Genomic DNA, 18,482 nt, shown 5'->3' on the forward strand with positions numbered 1-18,482 from the left:
GTTATAAAGCCTGCTCAGTACCGCTCAGTCCCACTCCAGTTTCAATCACAACATGTTCGAAACAGAATGCATCAGTGAGTGATCTCCCAGCATGCATTGAGGGTAATACATTGACAAGAAATAGCAACCAAATCAGCCTAAATAGGCTAAGTGGTAGATATAAATAATGTTTATGTTAGCACAACATGCAATTGTAGAACATTTCAGTATTGGACAAAATAAAACAATAAAAATCAAAACACAACCCTATGTGAAACATGTATGTAATCCAGGTGCTATATATATCCCTTGCAGATTTAACGTTATTTGGATGAGTGACACTGATGCACTGTGATGTCCGCTCAGTCTCCAATAAGACTTGGCCTACTTCATGTGCACGCCCACTATTTTCTTGCCAGCTGCTGCGAGACAAGAAGGAAGAGAAACGAGCATGCAGCCGACTCTGCTGAGCTCATGTTATTTGTAGTGAGCAATGCCCATTGCCCAGGCGTTTAAACGCAAATTAAAACACCCTGGCCTTTTTATCTCTTTTATTCTTTTGAGCGGAGCAGTGAGTGCAAGCGGGTGAAATCTGTATCGAGCGGCTAGCGGTCTGGAGCGGAGTCCAGTCACCATACAGGTAAACCATAGATATACGTAAATAGGGGAGTAAACACGAATTTTGGAACGAAAAAACGCATTTAAAAATATACAAAATACAAAAAATGAAAGTTGTATAACCATCCCTAAAGCCAAAATAAAAAACACAAGTCCCTCCCCTGTACTCAAAAAAATATTTGATATCCCTCCCCCTTTCTGCACCATACCCCCCCTCTCATAAATAACGAACAGTCCCTTAAGGATCCTTATGTGGAAACATTTTGAGAACCACTGTTTTGAAGTACTATTACTATAGCTGTTTTCATTCTCACATGACAATACAACAGAATAGAGTATCAAACAAAAACATTTTTATTCGGTTCCACCATGATTCCCACATTAACATTAACTGTTTTCACTTGAATTTCCTCAACGTAGTTGCATAGCCATATAGCTAGCCATATAGCTAGTAGCTAGCTCGGGAGCTATGCTTTAGAGAGGCCAAATGCTAACGGCTAGGTAGTGCTAAGCCGCTGCAGCTGTTACACGTCATTGACAAAGACGCACTCTCTGATTGGCCGATCACGGCAGGTCCTCCTTGACCTCTCTGCTGCCTTTGATACAGTCAACCACCAAATCCTTCTTTCCACTCTGTCTGACCTCGGCATTTCAGGCTCTGCACTCTCCTGGTTTGCTTCCTACCTCTCGAACCGCTCATACCAGGTCTCATGGAGAGGGTCTCTCTCCAGATCCTGTCCTCTTACCACCGGTGTCCCCCAGGGCTCAGTCCTGGGCCCCTTACTTTTCCTTCTCTATATAAGATCTCTTGCCTATGTGATCTCTTCTCATGGCTTTTCCTATCACTGCTATGCTGATGACACCCAGCTTTTCCTTTCCTTCCCCCCCTCTGACACTCAAATCGAGGCTCGCATCTCTGCATGCCTCAAAGACATTGGCGACTGGATGTCTGCCCACCACCTCAAGCTCAACCTTGGTAAGACCGAGCTACTCTTCCTCCCAGGAAAAGACTGCCCTCTCGCAGATCTCTCCATCTCCATTGACAACACCACTGTACTGCCCTCCAAAACAGCTAAGAACCTTGGGGTGATCCTTGACAACCAGCTGTCTTGCTCTGCCAACATAGCTGCTACAGCGCGCTCCTGTAGGTTCTCTCTCTACAACATCCGCAAAATCCGTCCCTTTCTCACAAGAGAAGCGACTCAACTCCTGGTCCAGTCTCTTGTCTCCTCCCGCCTGGACTACTGCAACGTGCTCCTGGCCGGCCTACCTGCCACCGACATCCGACCACTTCAGCTCATTCAGAATGCTGCAGCCCGTCTGATATTCAACCAACCCAAATTCTCTCACGTCACTCCCCTCTTCCAGGAGCTCCACTGGCTTCCCATCCCGGCCCGCATCAAATTCAAGACACTGGTACTGGCCTACAGGGCAGTACACCAGTCAGCTCCCCGGTACCTCCAATCCATGGTCAGGTTCCAAACCTCTCAGCGCTCCCTTCGCTCCTCCACCAGTGCAGGTCGCCTCGCCCCTCCTTCGCTACGGGGGCTCAAAAGTCGCTCATCTCGATCTCGACTCTTCTCATCCCTGGCACCTCAATGGTGGAACGAGCTTCCACCTTCGGTCAGGACAGCTGAATCACTGCCGATCTTTCGGAAAAGACTAAAGACACACCTTTTCAGGCTCCATCTGGGCCCTTCTTGATCTAACTTCGTTCTCTCTCTTTCTAAAAAAAAAAAAAAAAAAAAAACTAACCAACCTTGTACCACTAACCTAAACTTATACCACTGTTCCTTCAGAAGTTGTAGTTGTCATAGACTGTGCTCCATAGTTGATTGCTCTATTGCTGACAAAAAATGTGTTATTGTAAGTCGCTTTGGATAAAAGCGTCTGCCAAATGACGTAATGTAATGTAAATGTAATGTAATGACTGATGTTGGCAGTCACGCCATCACTCATTGGCTGTGGGTCTGCGTGGGTCTTTCAATCGCCCCAGCAATCGATTTGAATGGCCCGTTCGCTAGACCCTAGTGACTGGGAACTGAGAGAGCAGGTCACGTGGGGGCTGGGTTTACCTAGGCTAGGCGCAGCCCAGATTAGTGGGTGTGGACCAGCGCACTCGATATCTTGGTGTCAGCGCTACACGCAGCCTCAAGCATTATAACCACGCCTTTTAAGCGTAAAATTATGCACCCTCTGCTCATTGGAGAAGTGCAGTAAAGAGTCACACGCTTGCCTTTTAACACATTCACTGCCAGACGTTTTTTTTTTACTGTAGTTAGCTTCTGCCAGAGGGTTTTTTTGAGGATTCTGGCTCATCTTTCAAGACCCGAGGATTCTTTTCTGCTAAGATTTTGTGAACACACAATATCTCAAAAGAACTAATAGAATGTGTGCTTTCTCTGTCTAAAAGAGTTAGTTTGTAGAGTTAGTAGTTATGTAAGCATTAGCAGTTGAATACAGCATGGTTTCAGCGTCAGAAAAATTATTCAGAGATAAACGGCTTTTTGTGAAATTCGATAGAACAGTCACTTTAACCATTCATTTTTGGCATCAGTAAGAGTCAGACATCTAAACAATAGTTTTGAACAGTAATTTCCTCCATAACAGCAGGAAACCCCCCTCTGCTTCCAACTCCTCCCTCCGTGGGCGTTCTTCTTGGCTGCAGCGGCCGTCACAAGCTTGTCACCAGTCTCACTGCTTTGCTGCTGCTGCTGCCTGTCTGCGCGGCCGCTGTTTGAGGAAGTCTGGATGGACTCGCTCGCTTCTTGGAGTTTTGGTTGAGAGAAGCTTTTGCGATTCTGGTCATATTTATGCTGCGTGTTTCAAAGTGTGTTCCACCTGTAATCTATTATGCAAATTTGCAATCCCGCATCGCCAGCAATCAGCGCGAAAACGAAAGCGTTTTCCCCCATCCATTTTCATGAGAATGGCTGCTTTTTCCTTGCCTTCCTCTAGTCAGGAGAGCACTGTCGCCACTTAGTGGCTCGGTGGAATGGGTTGTAAACGTTCGGTGGCTCCAATAATTATATAAGAGATGTAAAAGGGTTAGATGCACATCCCACGGTCAAAAAAAAAAAATTCTTTTTCTTTGACGTATTAATACGTCATTGGCAGTGAACGTGTTAAGCTCCAATTCCAGGAGAAATCCAGTAAAACCAGACAAAGCCAAGCGCTCTGCTCCCCCCCCCTCCCTTCATCCCATCTGTCTGTCTCCATATATAGGCTATTATTCCATATTATTATGCTTCTCAAACCAATCTAACTGCAATTTAAATACTGCAAGCATGTAAATACGCTACACTATAGCAAGATCAAAGTGAAAAGAATGTTCTAAACGCATCAGCTAGAAAAATATAGCCTATCCCTATATGATGAGATTAATTAGATTTTTGAAAGTTTGTCCAGAAAGATATAATTTTCTCTCCCCTGCTGCAGGTAGGATGATGCACATAAATATAGCCTACATTATGTAAAGTCATTGCATAAATGTGTTTTTATTGTAAAACTAAAATGTGAAGTAGAGCCAATTTATTGGAGCGGACATCACAGTAGGACATGACAGTAGAAGCGTGTTACGCTGTCACTTATCTAAATCACGTTAAATCGATGAGGGATATATATAGGCCCAGGATGACATATGTTTCACATAGGGTGGTGTTTTCATTTCGATGTTTTATTTGGTCCAATATTGAAATGTTCTACATGGAAGCCATATTTCTTATGGCTTCCATGCATTCATCTATTATGAACATTGACGCTAACTCATCAACCTACCGAGTAATCAAGCCATCCACCATCAACCAATTCAAGGAGTTGATTGAACATCTCTCATGGGATACGGTTTTGAACTCTGAAGACCCACAAAAGGCCTACACCCTATTCATAAATGAAGTGTCTGAATCCTACAACACTGCTTTTCCTGAGAAAAGAAAGAACTTTAAGTCTTATTCTAAGCCAACAAAGCATGGGTAACCACAGGAATTATCAAGTCCCTTCGAAATAAACACAAACTATACAAAAAATATCTCTCCAATCCCACTCCATTTTACCTTAAGCAATTCAAACAATATAGAAACAAATTAAATAATATTATTAGAGGAGCTAAGAAGCACTATTTTAGTACTGAAATCTCCAAGTGTAAAAATAATATGAAGGAACTTTGGAGTATCATTAATCATATTCTCAATAAAAGAAAAAAAAATCTCTTCCCAGTGAATTCAAAGTTGATGGATCACTTATAAAGGATCCTGAAACAATTGCCCACAAATTTAACCAGTTCTTTACTGAAATCGGACCAGCACTGGCATCTAAAATCCCTGTGGTCAATGAAAGTCCCCTCCAATTTATAACAGCACCCCCTACTGGTGGATTTCATCTTAGCCCGGTCACACAAGTCTCCACGATAATAGGCTCTCTGAAGAATTCTGCTCCAGGTTATGACAATATTAGCGCAGAACTACTCAAAGTGGTTTCTGATGCTATTGTCAAACCTTTGACACATATATTTAACCTTTCTTTTAGTAAAGGAATAGTGCCACAAGAATTGAAAACGGCCAAAATGATCCCCATCTACAAGGCTGATGATCCTGCAATATTTACCAACTACAGACCCATTTCCATTTTACCCTCCATCTCTAAGATTCTTGAAAAGTTAGCTTACAACAGATTACTGTGCTATCTTGACAAGAATGAAATATTATATAAACATCAATATGGTTTCAGAAAATCCAGATCTACATACATGGCTATTACACATCTTACCAATGAATTACATAGAGCAAATGATAATAAGAAATACACCATAGGAATTTTTCTAGATTTGTCAAAAGCCTTTGACACCGTAGACCACCATATTTTAATACAGAAATTAAATTATTTGGGACTGGATGATCAGGCTTTGTTGTGGTTCACCAGATATTTAGAACATAGAAAACAGTTTGTGGCCTTTAAAGGAGTAACCTCTCCTCCTCTTATGGTGAATTGTGGGGTCCCCCAGGGATCAATCCTTGGGCCATTGTTATTCCTTGTTTATATTAATGATTTGCCCAATGTATCAGAACTGCTATCCAAAATTTTATTTGCTGATGATACAAGCTTGTTTTATTCTCACTCAGAGCTTGATGTGGTTGTGAAGGTTGTTAACGAGGAATTGGAAAAAATGTCGAAATGGTTTAAAATCAACAAACTGTCACTGAACATTAAGAAAACTAATTTCATTTTGTTTGGTCCCAATTATAAGAAGCACACTGAGAATATAATGGTTCTTATTGACCATATTGCAATAGCTAATGTCAAATCGACTCGTTTTCTTGGTATACTTATTGATGAAAACCTATCTTGGAAACCTCATATTTCATTAATATCATCCAAAATTGCAAAGAACATTGGTATAATTGGAAAAATCCGCTATCTCATCAACACAAAAGTTTCTCTCAACCTTTATTATTCTATGATTTACCCCAATCACTCATCAAACAAAACTACAACGGATTTTTCGGTTGCAAAAACGAGCAGTGAGAATCATTACTTTCTCAGATCCAAGAAGTCACTCTTTACCTCTGTTTCGTAAACTTGGCATTCTAAATATTTTTCAGATTAACACCCTTCAAGTCACTCAATTTATGATTCTTTGAACAAAATACTTCCCTCTTTTTTTCACAATTTCTTTACTCCTAACAATCAATTTCACAATTACCCAACCCGAAAAGCACTTCAGCTCCGCCCCCCTCAATCGCGTACTACCTCATCTCAATTTAACTCATTCATGGCCAAAGACGTCTTTGACGTGTTATCAGGAATAGCCCTCCCAGCCAATGACGTGTTTGACGTGTTTTTGTTTTTATTAGTGCAGCGCGTAGTTCAAAGACTTCCCCAGCCTGTGACATGTTATCAGGTCCCTAGCCTCAAAGCCAAGCCGACAACACGCGATCAAACACATACCGCAGCTGTTGTTTTGAAATGAGCAGGAGGAAAAACAGAAAACAGAGAAACGCGCTTCCTTGTGCAGAGAGGAGAAACGCCATTGAAACGCCCCTCGGCGCGCTGCACGAGCTGGTCGGCTTGCTGCAGGCCAGCGGACATCGATCAGTTGTTCGCGGTAGTCAAACCCGTGACCAACATGATCGATCCTGGTCCCTGGACCCCGTTCCTGTGTCCCAGCCCGAAAGAGACGAGACGGAGTCACAACTTTGTGAGCAGGAGAACAGCAGCCTCGCCACAGAAATGGCTTTCACACAGAGCCAAGCAGCACGGCCACTTTCCTGTCGAGGGCGAGGAAGACTGGACTCCAATGCGACAGGACCCGGATGATCTCGCGGTAAGGAGTGTGTGTGTGTGTGTGTGTGTGTGTGTGTGTGTGAGAGAGACTACACTGATCTCTGCATTCTATTCTATGATCACACTCACTCACACTGAGTAAACTGTATTGTTGAATGTAAAAAAAGCACTTCATGTATATATATATATATATATATATATATATATATATATTTTTTTTTTTTGTCATTTGTGTCATAACGAATAATATTTACATGTCTGATGTCAATACAGTTCAAAATAAAAGAATTGAGAGCGAGTTCTGCCTGAGATTGTGTGCTTTACAAAAATGCCATTTTCTGCAATTTCTCTTCTCAGAGAGACCTTTTTGGTGAAAACAGGGTGTATATAAATGGCTATAAGTAGAGTACAGAACATGCTAAAAGCTCACTTTTTTTTCCCTGGTGAACCCAGAGACGTACATCTTCATTTTGAGGTATTGCAAATCACTTTGGTGCTAATACATAATTTACTGTGGGTCTTGAAAGATGACCAACAATTATGAAAATCTTTGGCCTGTGCTAAATATTGGCAGTCCTAAACTGGCCGTGAATGAGTTAACATAACCTATAGAGGTTCCAAGATATGGAATTCACTCCCCACCCACCTTGTTGAACTCTCTCCTCAGTCATTTAAAAAATATACAAAAAATATGTTGCTATATAAATAGCCCAACATTAATTGCCACTTGCATTTCTGTCTTTTTTTGTTTGTTTTTTTGTTAACATTTTTTACTTATTTTGTTTGTTCTAATCTCTGTACTCTGATGTCCTTATGTGTGTGTGTGTGTGTGTGTGTGTGTGTGTGTGTGTGTGTGTGTGTGTGTGTGTGTGTGTGCGCGTGTGTCTGTGTGCGTGTTCTGATTTATGTTTTTTAAGCTATGCTTTTTTGTGCCTTTAAGATATTTTGGGGGATGCCGCTTTGTCAAGCCCCTTGAGGGCTTTTTGGAATCTCCTTGCATGTTTTCTTTTATTTAAATTGCATTTGATGGTGTCTTTGTATGCCGATTATTTTAACATGTGCTAAATAAATACAAATACAAATACAAAATTGCAGGTTGTGTTACCATTACACATTATTTAGATCTACCTTTATATCTATTTCGGCTGATTTGGTTGCTATTTAGTAGCGAAATGGAGTAGCCCAATGCATGCTGGGACATTTCACAGGCAGTGAACTTACAACTTCTTTTTCCTATGGGACGTGTGTTGTGTCTGTCTGAGCGAGGGAGTCAGAGAGAGACAGAGAAGGGTGACAGAGGAGAGGCAGAGGAGCGCTCCTCGCAACTGGCGCACTGAATAGGCCTGGTTTCAGAGAGAGACAGAGAAGGGTGACAGGGGAGAGGCAGAGGAGCGCCCCGCTCAACTGGCGCACTGAATAGGCCTGGTTTTCAAAAGCGCAAAGCGCTAAATTTACGCCAGGTGGGAAGATATCATTAGGCCGGCATTTAAGGCCGAAACGCCCATTCTCGCCCATTCAGGGAGTGCGCCATGCCCATTCAGCCTAAAGCGCATTTACCAGCCTAAAGCCATGTTGATATCTTCCCGAGACAGGCGCAAGGCACGTTTTTTTGCGTTTAAGGCCCGTTTTAGCGCCGAAGGCCTGTGGGAGAATAGGGGCCAATATGTGTAAATGGCCAAATGTAACTACAGGCAGGATTATAGCGTATTTTGAGTAATCAATGGCGGTGGACGGCAACGCGATGAACAATCTCAAAAGCTCCGAAGCGTACCAATATCTCCACAGCAACAAAGTAGGTCGGGTATGTTGTAACGCTATGTATTTCATCAAATTACCCACAGTCAGGCTATCTCCCGTTGTGAATGAATATTACTATTATTCCAGTGTTGTCATTAAGAGGCCGATTTCGCAGCAAGAATATTTACTTGGTCAGCACGTTGTTCTCGGTAAGGGCGCTTTCGTTATTGAAACAGACAACATGCATGCATGCTCCTACTGTAGCCTATCTATCTGCATTTGCAGAAACTCATGAATCCATATCTTCTGGACATTGCCTTGATGAAAAAACGTAGCGTTAGCTAAAAGTAATAAGTGCGACAGTGTCAGTGCAGGCAGCGCACAACTTGAATCTCCAGCAATAGGCTACGCACCTTAATCTCTCCCACTCCACACCTGGCACCTGCGGCAGCTCTCCTGCACTCGTTCTCGGCTCCCATGTGGCTTTATTTGTGGTAAGCATTTTGATTCATCTCCTCATCATACGAGCGTCGGGCAACAAGCCGAGCCATTGATTGATTGATTGATTCGCCCGACGTAGGTAAAAAGGCTTTTTACCTCCGCTAAATTGACAGCCTACGTCGGGTCTCTTTTGCTTTTGACGGCGGCAGTCACGCTTCTGTTTCTTTCCTGCCGTCTTGCTGGCCTCGGCTGAAGTAGGCTACTTGTTGCATGATCTCGATTAAAAAAAGGACTGGCCTAGCTAGGGATGTCTGTTTTGACATTTAGGTTTCCTCCTGTGTGTTTCCTCACAGCGGGTCCAGCGCTGGCCGGCGGGACTGATGCTGCTTGTTGTGCGGCTTTTAAATGGCGCTCTACAGTAACAAAAGCGTCTGCTATATTTTTCTTTTTCACCAACACTCAACATACAGGGGGCGGAAAAAATATGATGTAATAAGTCTCTATTTAAGTCGTAGCTTATTGGCAACATCACTTAGGCTGCTGTGGACGCAATGTGGACTTAACCGGAAGCCGGGGACATATAAGGCTGCTATGGCGCCGCCCTAGGCCAGCGTGGGGAAACTTGTCTATACCTACCTACACTCACTGGAGCTGTTGTTTCGCAACACCCACCTCCCCAGTCCACCACCAACGTCTTGACTCCTGAAGAATTCCCTACGGGGGGGATTCTCTATCCTAGTCTGCGCCGATGCCCTCTTCTCTCACTACAAGAGGAGCGTCATCTTATCAGGGAGTCATACGCCAAACTTAGTTGCCATGCCATTTGCTGAATAAATCTTGCTTGTTAAATCTTACCCACTGGTCTCTCCTGATTGAACCACCTAGGCTACATACATACATACATACATACATACCGAAATAAAATACTTACCTACCTACATACTGTATATGTGCGGGATATTTAACATTGAAAAAATAAATCTGATATTGATAAATAAACAATAACCAGTTTAAATTATGTGACCTAGATGCTTCTTTAGGCACTTCAAAATATAATAAGATTTGTCAAATATGTTGTCTACTCTATTCTGCTTAATAACCGCATTCCGCTGTTATGATGTAAACTGAACTTTCTCTTTCTCTATTCATCCATCTCTCTTTCTCTCTCTATATGTCTAGCGCCCTTTTCCCCACACAGATACACAGTACACTCTGTACACTACACACAGATACACAGTACACTCTGTACACTACTAGCCCATCCAGTGAAGTAAACATAATCCAATTGCATATCTGGCTAACGCGATTCAATTACACCGAGGCATTTAAACCAATCACTCCCGGGGTCTTCATTCATGTCAGTGACATCATTCTGACCGTTCCTGGCACCACTTAGGCAGTAATGATCCAAATGAAAAGGGAAACGTGGCACTGAGAACATCACAACAGGCTGCGTGGGGTTAACGAGGGATATGGACCTTCTGTTTTTATGGTTTGGATTAATTGACTTGTGCAAACAAACAAAAAGACGGGTGTGGCATGAATTGACGGTCATTAGCGACGTTGTTTAAGCATTTCCATATGTTAACTTATTCATACTGATGTTCTAGCATCAATGTAATTCAATATAAACGCAGCAATGATGGAAAGGAACAAATAGCTTGCTATGTCAAAGTGGTACACTGTCTAATTGGCAGTGGGAGATGATCAAGGGCCTGCTGCTGTAGGCTCAAGATGTGACATTTTCCATATACAGTAAACATCTCAATGGGCTGAAATGAGGCCAGGAGACTATCCACCTTATTTTTGAATGCCCCACTGTAAAAAATAATGGTGGGTACAAGGTCCGGTTTAACGTGACTTGTTGCAGCTTCCCATTTCCTTTGTTATACTCTGGCTGCAGACCCGAATTATAAACCGGAAACTGGACTATGTTATAAAAGTTATAAATATAGTCACGTTATAAACAACTAACCAACGCTGGGGGTCCGTATGGAAACAGTGTTACTCCAAATGGTTAAAAGTTAAATCAATTTGATCATTCAGTGGCATTTTACTGCCATGTAAAGTAACTATTACGCTAGTCGCTAGCATTAGCCACAGTAGCCGACTACCCACAATGCATTACATTATCCCAGCACCCGAACGACACGGCTGTAGAGCAGAATGGCTCTGCTGTAAAATCCTCATAGACATTTTTTTTGTCAAGTTAAAACCATAGACTGTAAAACAGTCTATTACACCGGAAGCGGAAGAAGCACCCATCAGGCATCATGGCAGCTAGAAATAAGCTGGATAGAGCATTAGTGCAATTCATTTGTGTTCCATTTGATTACGTTTTGATGTTTTTGAAGATCTGAATTCTGGCCGCAGCGCTGGTCTCCCAACTTCCACAATGTTGTCAAGAAAATGCAGTGTTTTGTGGCTGACCTTCATTAACATACAGGTACACAGAGAGGTGGAGCAAAGGAAAAAAAGAGCTCAGCTGTCCACAGACTGTGAACTAAAAGCAAGTGCATGTTAGGAGCGTACACAGAGAGCACAGACCTCCGCCCAGGCCAACAGTCCACTCTGCTATGATATGCACATTTCATCATCCAGATCCACTCCAGAATGTAATGGCTTCTTCCTTGGCCCATGCTACACCCTTCCACCAAGGTTCATGAAAATCTATATATATTTAATATTTAATATTTAATGAGCAGCGACTAGCTAGTATCTGTCAACCCAGCTACTACTGGCAGTGAGAAAACACCGTCGACGTGCTTTTGTAACTAACGTTAAATGCTGACCGGGTACAGCCATCGGCTCCTCGCAGCAGTAACGCTATGAACATGTAACTGAAGTTGGCCGCAGTGTAGCTGCTGAATGTTGCCAAACTTCATTCATAGTGACGCTTTCTTTTGAAATTGGCCACCTGCAAACTAGCGCTGAACCAGAAGAACAAATACATTTGCATCCAACGCGGAAGAGAGAAAAAGTGGGCGTGGTGAATATGGTTGTATTGCTTTAGTGATAGTTAATTGCAGCCACTATGTAGGCTATGGCCTGTGTATCCTGTGTGAACGTTGATCTCCACAATCATTCAGCCGCCTGTGTGAATAACTCAGAAATGGTATGAAATGAAATTGTAGCAATAAGAAAAAAGTCCAAGATGAGTCATTGATTCCCATAAGGAAAGAGGGTGATGGGAATGTCTGGAAAGTAATGCAAATAATTCTCCCAGCTTTAACCTCTTCACAGGGTTTAACCTCTCTGAGGTCAGCCGACATGAGCGGAATTCCTGAGAGGCAGTCTGGATGTTTTATTTACAGGCCGAGGTGCATAATAATGACCATGCTGCTTGCCTAACACATTCAACATTTACGTATAGGCCACACATACACATGGCCACCAACACCAACACTGTAAACATATGCACACATCCTATGAGAGGAATGTGCTGTGTGTGTGTGTGTGTGTGTGTGTGTGTGTGTGTGTGTGTGTGTGTGTGTGTGTGTGTGTGTGTGTGTGTGTGTGTGTGTGTGTGTGACATAGAGAGAGAGAGAGAGAGAGAGAGAGAGAGATGGAATATATAAGAGGACTATATACATTGATCATAGTTTATTGGGAGTTTGCAATACACACTGGATTTTATTTCACATCATTGCATGTTTGAGACCAAATATGACAACGAAGGAAAAAGAGCAAATAAACAGAAACTAATACAAATTCATGATTGATACATTGATTGTCATAAATGATTTAGAATGGCAAACACAAGCTGTCATTTAGAAAGGAATATTTTCAATCTCCAGTTCCCCAGTTCCTATCTCTACTAGTCCTTCCACCAATATCTCATCTCGTTGTAGGCTTAAAGAAATGTTATTTTTATGCAGTCCCCCGTGCCTCATCTATTGCTAGGTTCATTGAACCCTTGTGTCATTTATCTACAACTCCTGACCTTCCAATGCCACACAAAAGACCCAGACAGAAGACCACAGAGTCCTCTAGGCTTTTAATTGGGTTTATGTAAGGTATACTCTTACAGACAGATTGCATGGTTTCATGCTTCCTTCCAGGCTTTTGAGGACTAAACTCTAAGGCATTGAAACATTGGTTGAAGCATCTATTTTTCCCCCTTCCGTTCATCACTGGCCCAATCACACGCCTCCTTTCACTTCAAAGTTCCATCAAAAGCCTTTCTTTGATATATTTTATGGGGCAGCGTGTGCCCAGGCCTTTCAAGGTGGAAAAGAGTATATATGTTTTTCAAACATCACACATCCCAGATGAACCTGCTGCTCCATTCACATACATGTGCCTGAACTTCTGTACAGTAACTTGGGCCACGTATCAAAAAAGGAATAATTTTCCCTCTTTTTACCGCGGCGCTGGGCCAGCGGCACCAGCTGGGGGCATAAGGTGGGAAAGTCAGGACAGTCACTCACTCAGTCCCTCAGTCAGTCATGGACGTTTAGTGAGTTTAGTGGTTAAAGTCGAGCTGAAGCCAAAAATGACTTATTTTATTTTAGTTCAAAGACCTGGGTATTCAGTGCACCTATTTAACTCATTGAGTGCCAGCCACTTTTGGAAAATGGATGCTCCCAGTGCCAGCCCTTTCAGAGCGTTTTCAGTGATAACTCAAGACCCACAGAATATTGTGTGATATTACTATGTAAACACCGAACACGGCCAAAGAACGATGAGACTCTCTTGTATCATCAGCAAAAAAAAGTTTATTGATATAATTTTCCGTTCTTTAGTTATCAGCCGGAGAAGATAGGTTGATTTCACCAAAAACAGACGTTTCAAACTAGAAGCTGAGATAATGAGCCTTTTGTGAAATGAAGCATTTCAAGCAAATCACTGACTCTGAAGCTAATATTTTCTGACCTGAAACATCTGAACAGTAATTTCCTTCAATAAAACAGCACCCCCACCCCCCTCAACTGCAAACTCCTCCTCCGTGGGAGTGTCTCTGGTGGCTCTGCTCGCTCTGCTGCCTGCGTCGGGTGGCGAGTCTCTGCTGCCTGCGGATCCACGTTCGGATGGCGGCCGCTCGTCGGGGGAGTCTGGATCAGGCTCGCTGAGTTCGTCTGACGTTTCGGTTGTGTCAATTTCTGGCGGCTAATCATGTGGAGAAACTATCGCAGCAGAGACAGAGGGGCTCAGTTGTGGGAGCGGATTGGCTGCTGTTCGCAGCTAACGTTAGCTCCAGCCAGAGCAATCTGTGCCGCTCTGGCTCCAGCATGCATCGGTTTCCGTTTCATCACAGGGCTTTTTCTGCTGTTTTTCCTCACCTTTCTCAAATCTGGAGAGCACTGTCGCCACCTAATGGGTCCGTAAAATAGCTTATACACCTTCAGCATCGCCCATACTTTCACAGGAGACGCATCAGGCTTTGATCCACGTCCCACCGTCAAAAAACGCAATTGACGTCTTTAGACGTCATTGGCACTCTACGTTACTATTTGAATTGACGTCTTTAGACGTCATTGGCACTCAATGAGTTAATAATGTATGCCCAAAAAAATCACAGAAATCGAATTTCTTTAGTTTTTCACACTTTTTCACATCAAAAGTTCATTTTTCAAGATTTCATTAATAACAGTAATCTACAGTTTGCTGACATCACCTAGTACTATCAAATTTCTACCCGATTTCAACCAATCATATCACGACATGGCAGCTGTCAATCAAATCTTCATTTCAGGATAATTTTCTCTTCCAAATGAAGGAGAAAATGGCGACTAGTGCCTGTCATCTGACAGAATTTCTAGCCCATAAACCAACTACTAACTTGGCCAATTGTAGGTAACATACGAAAGAAAAGCAAACAGTAATGTCTAAGAATGCAAAGAAATCTAACTGGCTCTTAAACTTGCATTCCATAACGTGAGTTAACATTGTTAAGGCCGAATTCAGACCCCGGCCCCTCGGAGATTCCAGGCCGACGGGCTGCACTCTTCGCTCCGCACCACACAAAAGGCAGCTGGCTGCCTGCTGCGGCTCTACTCGCGTAGCTCACGTCACCAGGCTCTTCCCGAGGAGAGCACCACATGGCCACTACACGCTGAATCCCACTGGATTTGGGGTCGGAACACGCCAGGATTGGCCAAAGCCCAATCCAGTCCCAAGAATTGTCAAATCAAATCATCGACATGCTACTATGACCCGCCTCTCAAGCTGTCATCTCAGACAAGTTATGTTTTCAGTCTGAAACGGACTCCGACCCACGTGCCACTTGGGCTCCGAACGGGTTCAGTTAAAGGGCCATAGCTAGGATTCGAAGATTCGAGGGGTAGGTAGGATTAGTGGCTATAGGGGCTATATTTTGAAGTGACGTTTCTCACTGTGTGTGTGTGTGTGTGTGTGTGTGTGTGTGTGTGTGTGTGTGTGTGTGTGTGTTTCTGAGTGCATGAAAACCTCACTCCAGCTGTCACGTTGCCAAGAAGAGAGGGCAAGTTGATGAATCAAATGTCACGATTTAAGGAATAGGGATGAAAGAGGAGAATGAAGAAGAATCGAACGGTGGGAGAAACATCACTAGAGACAGAAGAAAATGAGTCATTAGTAAAGGTTCTTAAAGAGAGCAGTGAGTAAAAACAGGAACATAAAAACCAAGGGACTGCTGGACCTTGGTATGCTACAGAAAGTACAGTAGTAGCAGCCAATTACAGCTGGCCAGATACACTTCAGAATTTCCCATCAATTCCTTTATTGGGCCAAACGACAATGCAGCAGCAGTGCAGCATAATACATATTGTAACGATCCGCTCTGGGACCGTTGATGAAAGGAGGAAGGAGGCGATACTTGACTTGCAATTCTGTGCGTTTATTCCATCTACAACAAAGCAAACTAGCAACACAACGTAAACATAATCCCATCATTACCCTAAAACCCATATTGTTACAATATAAATAGATATCTGCAGCTAACTCATGAGCAATATTGGACTTTTTACAACCTATTTCGTTGAAAAAAGGTTTACTTTTTACAGTTTTTAATTTAATGAGAGCGCACACCACCACATATGGAAACGTCACTGCAGCTCAGATCATGACAGGCCAACAAAACTAGAAAATAGGTGTTTAGATTTCCCCAACAATGTTAACGCAATGGTTTTTAGATCCACGTCACCTCTTCCTGTGTATCCTCTGTATCATATCTTTTTCACACAGCTCACACAGAATATCAGCGAGGATGCGACCTGCAGAAAATATAGATCACAATATCCGTAATGTGTCCCCTTCCGTGTATTAATCAACTCTATTGACCTCACTTTCCCCTCTGCACGCCACTCCGATTGTTTGTTTACCATTAGGGGCGAGTGTCTCAGTTGTCCAATAGCCCACCTCCATCTGCATTTAAACAATGAAAGTCTCAGCTAGGTAACAAGAGTGGGGACAGCAGCTCAATATGGCTATGAGAGGTCTCCAATAATCAGCAGTGTTGGAGGCAGGCACGACGCAGGCTAATACAAGCAGCGCTATTGACGGGCGCTGGTTGCCTTCAATCAGAGTATATCTGCTGGGCCCGCACTCTGCATGGACCCAGAATTATCATTGATGAAGACATCAGTTAGAGAAAGAGGGGGGGAGGAGAGGAAGGAGCAATGGCGGCGTAAGGGGGCAAGGAAGGGATGCGGATGGGCAGTTCAAGTGTTTCCTTTCAAAATAAGACTAGTTTAATATATTTGAAAAAACAATGACGGTCAGGTAAAAAAAAAATGTTTTTACTTTTTGTGTGTGTGACTAAAAGTTTTCCTCTATTCCTCTGGCCAACCCAGTTGCCAGAATAAAATGTTGGCATTTTATGTGTCTGCAAACCAGGGATATGTAGAATATCAACATAAATGTTAAACAAAAGTCTGCCTTTCATGTTTCTAAAACATTTGAAAACCTTTCCAAAGTTAAATGCTAATTCACGTTTAGGCAAGTAAAACTATTTTGGTTACCGTATGTTTAGGCGCAAGTGTTTACACCCTGCATCCACCCTGACCATAGTGCCCTTACTGGCCACCACAACCCTATTTCAATAGCAGACTCTCTAACATTGATATTCACGTATCTAGAAAAGTGATATGCAACATTATTTTGGTTCAGAAATGTTCATATTCAACATATCCATGGACTGCAGAAACGTGCCAACATTTTATTCTGGCGACCAGGCTGCTCTGGCTGAACCCAGATAAATGTGAAATAATGAATAGCCTATACAGTATACTGTAGCATAGCCTATACTGTAGCCAGTAGTGTAGCCAGTACTGTAGCCAGTACTGTAGCCAGTACTGTAGCCTATACTGTATGTATAGGTATCATTGTATCATTGTAGCGATCATTGTAGCGATGGTGACCTAAAAGTAGAGGGGCTCCGTTTGGATGCGAGAAAGATGAGATCAATTCACGCCTGATTGCATGGATCACGAAGACACAAACACACACACACACACACGCTTCAAAAACCCCAGCGGCATCGAAGCTGCCATCACAAAATTTACATAATCAGTCCTTGTTAGATGTTGGGCTTCCTTGTTTTGGTAAAATATGCTTAACCTCTTCACCCACATGCAACACACACACACACACACACACACACACACACACACACACACACACGTCCCCGGCCACTTAGCGCTGTGCTTGGGTCATATTGAGGTCAGCAGTAAATTGGCTGAGGGCGGCCAGCCTCACAGCTCCTAGTTTATAGAAGCAAATTAATTAGTGGGCCATGCATCAGTGTGGAGTCAACACATTACTGTTGCAGCTCACACCACTCACATGCAGGACTCCACACTTACATGTCACTTTTGACATTGGTTGCACCGGTGCACCCAACTTTTCATTTACTGCAGGTGCACCAGCACATTTAGATGCACCCAAAATCTTTCACCGCGCCAATAATACAATACAATAATACATACTGCTTCCGTTTACCGCTGGCTATCACTGAAACGTTGCAGGGAGGGGAGCCGCGTCCCTGTCATAGCACAGGACGTGTTTCTTGGAGAAATGGTGCTTTTTTAAATATTTCAAGTCTGAAAGTCGATGCTCTGACAACCAGCCATGCTTTGGCCACCCCTTTGCAATAAATGCAATGCATAATGTTGGCTGTTTTACCATATCTGAGCCACAGAAATCAGACAAGCTATTCTTTGCAAAAAGCATATATTTTGGCCTTTTGTATGTGGTAGACTCTGGCTCAGTCAGATGCGGCCATGGATTAGCATCTTACCAGAGACAGCTGATGATGTCTGGGGCCTGGGCGGGGCCTTCCAGGGCCAGGGACAGCTGATGATGTCTGGGGCCTGGGCGGGGCCTTCCAGGGCCAGGGACAGCTGATGATGTCTGGGGCCTGGGCGGGCCTTTCAGGTGGAACAGGCACCGTAGGATTTTCCTTGACAAAAACAAAAACAAAATCAATAGTTTTCTTGACTTCATTTTGA

Source organism: Poromitra crassiceps, assembly GCF_964638095.1.
Source record: "Poromitra crassiceps genome assembly, chromosome: 2".
NCBI classification, from domain to species: Eukaryota; Metazoa; Chordata; class Actinopteri; order Beryciformes; family Melamphaidae; genus Poromitra; species Poromitra crassiceps.